The sequence below is a fragment of the Salvia splendens genome, chromosome 1 (genome assembly GCF_004379255.2).
Source record: "Salvia splendens isolate huo1 chromosome 1, SspV2, whole genome shotgun sequence".
In the NCBI taxonomy this organism is placed as follows: Eukaryota; Viridiplantae; Streptophyta; class Magnoliopsida; order Lamiales; family Lamiaceae; genus Salvia; species Salvia splendens.
In genome coordinates, this window is record NC_056032.1 from 32,457,045 (window position 1) to 32,464,787 (window position 7,743).

General features: G+C 38.7%; 1 long non-coding RNA gene across 1 annotated transcript; it reads right to left on the reverse strand.

Moving 5' to 3' along the window:
- Positions 1 to 698: 698 nt before the first annotated feature.
- LOC121798401 lies at positions 699 to 2,499 on the reverse strand. The gene is made up of 2 exons (XR_006050053.1): positions 2,331 to 2,499; positions 699 to 1,200 (listed from the first exon to the last, which is right to left on the reverse strand). It is a non-coding gene; the product is annotated as an uncharacterized LOC121798401 (long non-coding RNA).
- Positions 2,500 to 7,743: the final 5,244 nt, after the last annotated feature.

Consider the following 7,743-nt stretch of genomic DNA (forward strand, 5'->3'; position numbering starts at 1 on the left):
CCAGCCTCGAGTTGGGGGTTCCCTGCATCGTCCATCCCGGACCATGGCGACCCCATTGATCGCGTCTCAGCCTCGTGTCGGGTTGCCCCTCGCGTAAACCCCAATTAGGGTTTTTACCCCGAACAAATGTCCCTCCGTTGCGCATGCGACGTGTCTCATCAAATCCCCAATCGTCTTCGTCGTCATACTCTGGCGGATTCACCGCTCCGCGTGACCAAGAACTTCCAAGATTCCCGCCGCGGCGATCCGGATCTTCCCTCGCTGAATCGAATTTCTCCAAACGTTCCAACCTCTCCAAAACCTGAGCCAAGGTAGTAGTGTTGGTCTCTTCCCTGCGCGACTCCTCGGGTTGGCGAATCTCCCCCTCGCCGTCGTCCCCATGTTGTCGGTGGAAACCCCCACCGTCGCGGCGGTTCGTCCTCGGCGGACGACCCCCGAATCTGTATGGCGGGTAGGAATCGTTGTGTCCCCCCCCCCCAAACGGCCTTGCCGTTATTGTCGAAACCTTTCATGAGTACTGGATGAAAGCACCAGATGTTAAGGCCTTATTACCTCAACGTGATCGGCGGCGGGGTTGCGCGGCGATCCAACGATAACTCCGGCGTCCTACACAGGATCGGCGGCGTCTTCTAGCAGCGGCTGTGCGCGGAGGATTCTCCGTCGGGCAGCGGCGAACTAGGTTTAGATAAACTCACGTATTTTGTGGGCAAATATTGTAATTCTTATTCATCCGTAACTTGATAAACAAAGCCCTATTTATAGACTAAGGACCCTAGGGTTGGTTCGACTTCTAAACCTAATGCATCTCGGGAAAGAACCAACAAAGAAAACCCGAAACGGAGCTTATAGATATGCTCGACTCATTAAAATAACTAAGTTACCAAAAATAAGAAAGACATAAAAAGGAAATAAAATCTAAAAGGAAAAAGAGAATCCTAATTCTACTTCGCGACGTAATCGCCGAATCGGAGAGGCGCGCGCCGAACTCTTCTTCCCCTTGTTGTCGCGACCGACGTCTGCATGTCGTTCTCGCCTCTCGCTGATCTTCCCTCCGATCTCTCGACGTCGCCATGCAGATTTTCGGCGTCGCCATGCAGCTCGGCATTGTGCTCTTCGGCGTCGCGCAGCTCGGCATCGTGCAGCTCGGCATCGTGCAGCTCGGCGTCGCGCAGCTCGGCGTTGTGTTGATGCGGTGGTTGCCTGGGAATCGTATCATGGAGTCAGTAGCACGTAGGAGTAAAAAATTCCAAAAGAGAAGAAGAATTGCTTCCCTAATAATTATATTTTAATATACTTGTTAACTACTATTATATTTTGCATTTAGCGAAGAGTAAAGTCAGTAGCATATAGGAGTAAAAAATTTCAGAAGAGAAGAAGAATTGCTTCCAAATTATATATAGACCCTATTTGTCCCTTTAATAAAGTCTCAATTTTTTTAGATTGTTAGTATATAGTAGTAAAATTTTACTTGTCACAGATGAAACGTGTACGCATTTTTTATATTCGTGCCCAATTTTACGAAAATGATATCAATAGGACCGACTAATAAACATTTATCATAGGTAAATTTGGGAAAAGGAAATTAAGTTATGAAATCATTATTTGGGACTTTTTAAAAATAAAATCCCACTAGCAATTATTAAGTCAAAGAAAGAGAGTATGAAAAATGGTTTTTTTGTATGGAGGGCCAGTATCCAGCTGCACAGAATATTCGTCCGTCCGTGTTGAAAAATATAAAATATAAAATATAAAATATAAAATATAAAATATAAAATATAAAATATAAAATATAAAATATAAAATATAAAATATAAAATATAAAATATAAAATGAGCGATGGTGCGGCGAATAAAAGGTGTGAATGTTTGATGGGCGCGACGCGTGGCTTAATTGTGTACAGATCTGCACGCGCTTTTGCCAACTATGCATACATACACCACCGGCTTAGTATTAATTTGTTACTCCATATATGAATTTATTAAAAATTTACTACTATAACTTGCACATAATTTTTGTTGTGATTCGATGGAATTGAAATAATAGTATTTTAATAAGATCAGGAGAGATCCTAAGAATAATCAAAGAACAAGTATGAATTAGTCATCAAATCTCCTACACCGCTAAATTAATAGTAACAACCCAAGAATGATGTTGTCATTCCAAAAGCTGTACAATTAACAACCGACACAGCAACCTAATACGTTTATCTTTTATGCTGCTACCCTACTTTCTAAATATACCGTCTATCTATTTATAAAGGTGATGTAAAAATATGTGAGTTTAAAAATAAGAATTTCAGAGAAGGGTAAAAAAAAATAATTTCAACTCACCTTTTCTTGATTTACTGCTTTCGTCACTCTAATTACTATGGACTATCTTAACTCATGTAGTAATGAATATAGAAAATAGGTAGTACTATAATTGAAAGAGCATGGATCCCGCGACTGGAGAAGGGTGGCGCAATGGTTGTAAATGGTAGAGAGAACTATTTGGTTCTATTTTTTTTTATCAAGGTATGAAATTAAGTTGAACAAATAATACTACTATTAAGAAGTTTTATAAATGTTTTTGCTATTGAATTAACCTATTCCCTCCCAAGAGAATGGCTAGTGGAGTTAATCAAGTCTTTAGTCTTGAGTGCTTAGTAAAACACAATTCACGAGTCAATTAACCTTAGTAAAACAGAATTGCCGTTGAACGTGAGAGAGTATTGGGTGGATTAAATTCATTTTAATACTGAAAATTAACCTTGAAAATCTTATCCCTTTTTGTTTGTATTCCATTCTATGACACGGATTTTCAACTAGGAAGTTGGATTTGATCCCACAATAATAAGTGATGGATATAATCAAAAGTAGTTTATTAATCTAAGACACCATAATGAACTTGGAAAAATTCAACATTAGTGTTGCCCTTAGTCTTACCCCACCAACTGCTGCCACATCAAAATTTTCTTTATTTTTTTTGTGCGTTCATCTATAAATAAACAACAAAAACTCGATCGTGCTATATTAATTAATTAATGATCTTGAGTATCATATTTCTTGCTCGAATTACATTTATTTCATGACTGGTCATACGACGTCATAATGAACACATATATGCTGTGATTAATTTTTATGTTTTATTGTTTAAAATTTTATTTCTAATTAATGACAAACAGAAAAATACTAACATCCCTTTGAAAACCATTAATTTAAAACTAATAGTTTAAGAGTTAATAACTTACAGCTAATTAATTAAAATCAACGTTGAAATATATATATCCTAACTTTAGTTCGTAGTCAATACTAACTAAAGTTAAAATGTGAATAAAATAAAGGATGATTATGGCATGAATATCTCCGTTAAACATCCAAAATGTTATCGACTTTTCCCAAGATGGTCATAGTAAATCTCAATTGTATATATGTGTATCACTATCTTAATCTTCTTGGGTGGTGTTCGGTTTGCAAGATAAAATAATATCAAAATATAATCTAGGATTGAATTGTGAGATTATTTTAGTCATAGGGGGTTAGCTATGACTAATTATCCCATGATTATCCATTTAGGATTGAGTTGTGGGGTTGAATCTCATGAACCAAACACACAACAAATTTAATCTCCGATACAATCTTGCAAACCGAACACCCCCTTGGTTTTATTTTTTATCCATTATATCTTCTTTCTTATCCAGGGAGTAAAGCGCGATAACATTGTTAGTTATCCGAGCCTAAGGCCATCCGCAATGGGCGGACGATGGCACGCCCGATGGCGCGCATCGTCCGCGCCATCGATCGTCCGCGCCCATTGCGGATACGGACGATAGGTCGCGGACGATCGTCGCGGCCGATACTAAGGGCGCGGAGGATGGCGCGCCCGATGCCTATCGTCCGCGCCATCGTCCGCGCCATTGCGGAGGCGGCGGACGATGGGCGCGGACGATGACACACATTTTACTTAAAAAAATGCGTTTGCTGGGATTCGAACCCGGGTCTATTGCTTGGAAGGCAATAATTCTTACCATTGGGCTACAAGCATTAGTTGAGATAACTTGAAAAATAAATAATTTTCTATTATATCTTGAAATTAATCATCTTAATAAATTTGTTTAATTTAATTAAACTCTATTATATATTAAAAGACGTCATTATCAAAATTCATATGCATTATAAATAATCCGGACTTGTTTAATTCAATTTATTTATCATATTTGAAATATTATATACGTATATATTCGTATTGTAATAAAATTTTATTCAAAGTAAATTCGCATTATAAATGAAATGAAGTTTTTTTAATTCTTATTGTAATGTATTAATTTTTTTAAATTCGTATGTGTTTTTAAATATTAAAAAAAATGATGATGTGGCGCGCCATAGGGCGCGCCTTAGGGCGCCCCACTGCAGGTGGGGAGGTAGGAGGATAAAACTGCTGACGTGGCGCGCCATAGGGCGCGCCTTAGGGCGCCCCATTGCTAATGCCCTAAATACCCAATTGCCAAGATTAAAAATCCAATATCTTTGATTTCAATATATCTCGAGAAATATAACTATTATTTCAATTATTCCATTCTTATTTATTTTCCGAATACTTGTTGCATGACACAACAATATTTATTTATGATGGGATAATAGCTATTTAAATCACAAAATTTAGTCAAATTTTGGTCAGTCCCATGAACTTTAAAGTTACAATATTAAATTACGAAGTTTCAATTTTTCTCAATTGTATCATTCATGCATAAATCGGCATCTTTTTGTAATATTAATAACGACACCATTCCAATAAAGTAAGAATATAAATGAGAAAATAAAGGAATATAAAAAAATAGTACTAATTATTTTAATGAAACACGTTGTTTTGATGATCGTTAAAACATGTCATTTTGTGCATAGATGAGACAATTGAGAAAAATGGAAACTTCATAATATAATACTCCAAATTCAAAGACTCAAAGTTCATGAGACAGACCAGAATTAGACCAAACATCGTGATAAAAATTACTATTAACCCATTTATTATTTGGACTAACTAAGAGAGTTGACGATAAACAAGGAAATATTTTCTGCCACACGTAACAATATTAACTAGACTAGATCAATTTTGATGGATTTAAAATGTAACTACTACTATATATATATATGATCAACCATAACTGATGATTTAGATTGGAAATAAAGAATTGTTACATCAACATTTTCTTTGCGTAAGATCCATATATTCCACCTTGCCAAATACAGAAATTTTATTCAGCGCGAATTAGTTAAACCAGGGAAATACAAGGGGGAGATCCCCTGCTGTGTTAAAAAACACAGCAAGGGCTGTTGTGGCTTAAACGACAGACAATTACAAATGAAACGCAACATAGGGATAACACAGCAAGGGCTGTTGTGGCTTAAACGACAGACAATTACAAATGAAACGCAACATAGGGAGATGAGAGAAATGGTGGGACCGAAGAATATAAAACACAAACTCATTCTAATTCTTTTGTTCACTTATCCAATTTCTTTATTTCATTAAAAATGCAATCAGGCTGTTGGGATTTACGCACACAAGGCTTTCACACACTCAATAAGATCACACACACACTCACTGTTGTATGAGATCACACAATGCAGAAAACACACACACTCACACTTTGAGTATTGAAGATGATAATCTTGGAGAGAAAACTGGAAAACTCTTTATTGATTAAACTCTACTCTAAACTACATACACGGTGAGCTATTTAAAGCTCTACAATCAAGTAGCAACTGCTACTAACTAACTTCAAGAAGAATCAAGAAAGCAAGAAGAATAACCGCTACATCTCAGCTAACTAACTGCTGCTCCAACGGCTAGTTCGGCTAGGTTGCTTCTTCCTTTTCGGTTCAAGACCGAACTCCTTCCTCGGCTCAAGACCGAACTCCTTCTCGGCTTACAACCGAACTCTTCCTTCTCGGCTCATTCCAGCTCAACGCCGAGCTTCCTTACCGAGCTTCCTTACCGCGCTCCCTTCTAGCTGAGCTTACCGACTTCTGCCTTCTTCTTCTCGGCTAGTTCCAGGCTAGTTCCGGCTCGGTAAGCCGAGCTTACCGAACTCCTTTCTAGCCGAGCTTCTTCCAACTGAAATGAGCACTCCATTATTACAATTCTCCACCTGAGGGCTCATCTCAGTTCTTGCACAAACATTGATCAATTTCTTGCAATGATCAAACTTGTCTCTACCTAGAGACTTTGTTAGCATGTCAGCCGGATTGTGCAAGGTGTTAATCTTAATTACCTTCACTCTCCCCTTTTCAATCTCATCTCTAATGAAATGCAACTTTATGTCTATGTGCTTGCTCCTTTCATGAAAACCCGGATGTTTAGCCAAGCACATAGCTGAGCTGCTGTCACAATGAATCACCATTGTCTTTTGGTCAAAACCAAAATCAGAAATCACTCCCTGAATCCAAAAACTCTCCTGTACAGCTGCAGTGAGAGCTATATACTCTGATTCTGTTGTTGAGAGAGCAACAACACTTTGCAACCCTGACTTCCAGCTGATTACAGTTCCAAACATGGTGAAAAGATAACCTGTTTGGGACTTTCTGTTGTCCAGGTTTGCAGCATAGTCTGCATCACAATAGCCCTGCACAACCTCCTCAGATTCACCTTCCCAGCCATTGAACACAATCCCCCAGTCCTTAGTTGACTTCATGTACCTCAATATCCACTTAAGAGCATTCCAATGCTCCTTCCCCGGGTCTGCCATGTATCTGCTAGTCACTGAGATAGCATGAGCCAAATCTGGTCTTGTACAAATCATAGTGTACATAACACTTCCAACCACACTAGCATAAGGGATAGCCTTCATCTCATCAGCCTCTTGCTTAGTTTTAGGGGCCTGCTCCTTTGAAAGCTTAAAACTCTGGGACAGAGGAGTTGATGCAGCTTTTGCATTTTCCATTTTGAATCTCTGCAAAACTTTCTCAATATAGTCAGTTTGCAGCATCCACAGCTTCTTGCAGCCTCTATCTCTCTGAATATGTATGCCTAGGATCTTCCTTGACTCTCCTAGATCCTTCATTTCAAAGCTTGACTTCAGATCTTGTTTAACTTTCTGAATTTCTGTCATAGAAGGCCCTGCAAGTAGCATATCATCCACATAGAGTAATAGGTAGGCAATGGGAGTCTTGCCTGCCTTCTTGATGTAAATGCAATCATCATATTCTGACTTGGAGAAGCCAATCTTCTTCATCTGTGCATCAAACTTCTTATTCCACTGTCTAGGACTTTGCTTAAGTCCATAAAGACTTTTCTGTAACAGGCACACCTTGCCTTCTTCTCCAATCTTCACATAGCCCTCTGGCTGTTCCATGAAGATAGTTTCCTCTAGATCTCCATTGAGGAAGGCTGTCTTCACATCAAGCTGTTGTAGCTCCCAGTCAAGCTGATTCACCACAGCCAATAGAATCCTAATCGAAGTGTGCTTCACAACAGGTGCAAACACTTCATTGAAATCGATTCCCTCCTGCTGTGTAAAGCCTCTAGCCACCAGCCTTGCCTTGAACCTGATTCTGTCTTTATCAGTGGTTTCTACCTTCTTTTTAAACAACCACTTGCAACTGATCAGCTTCCTCTCCTTTCCATCTGTATTCAGCTTGGATTTGTCCACCAAAATCCATGTTTTGTTCTTGAGTAAAGACTCTATTTCCTCATTCATGGCTTCAATCCATCTTTCTCTATCTTTGCTCTGCATAGCTTCTTTATATGTGAGTGGATCTGCACCAT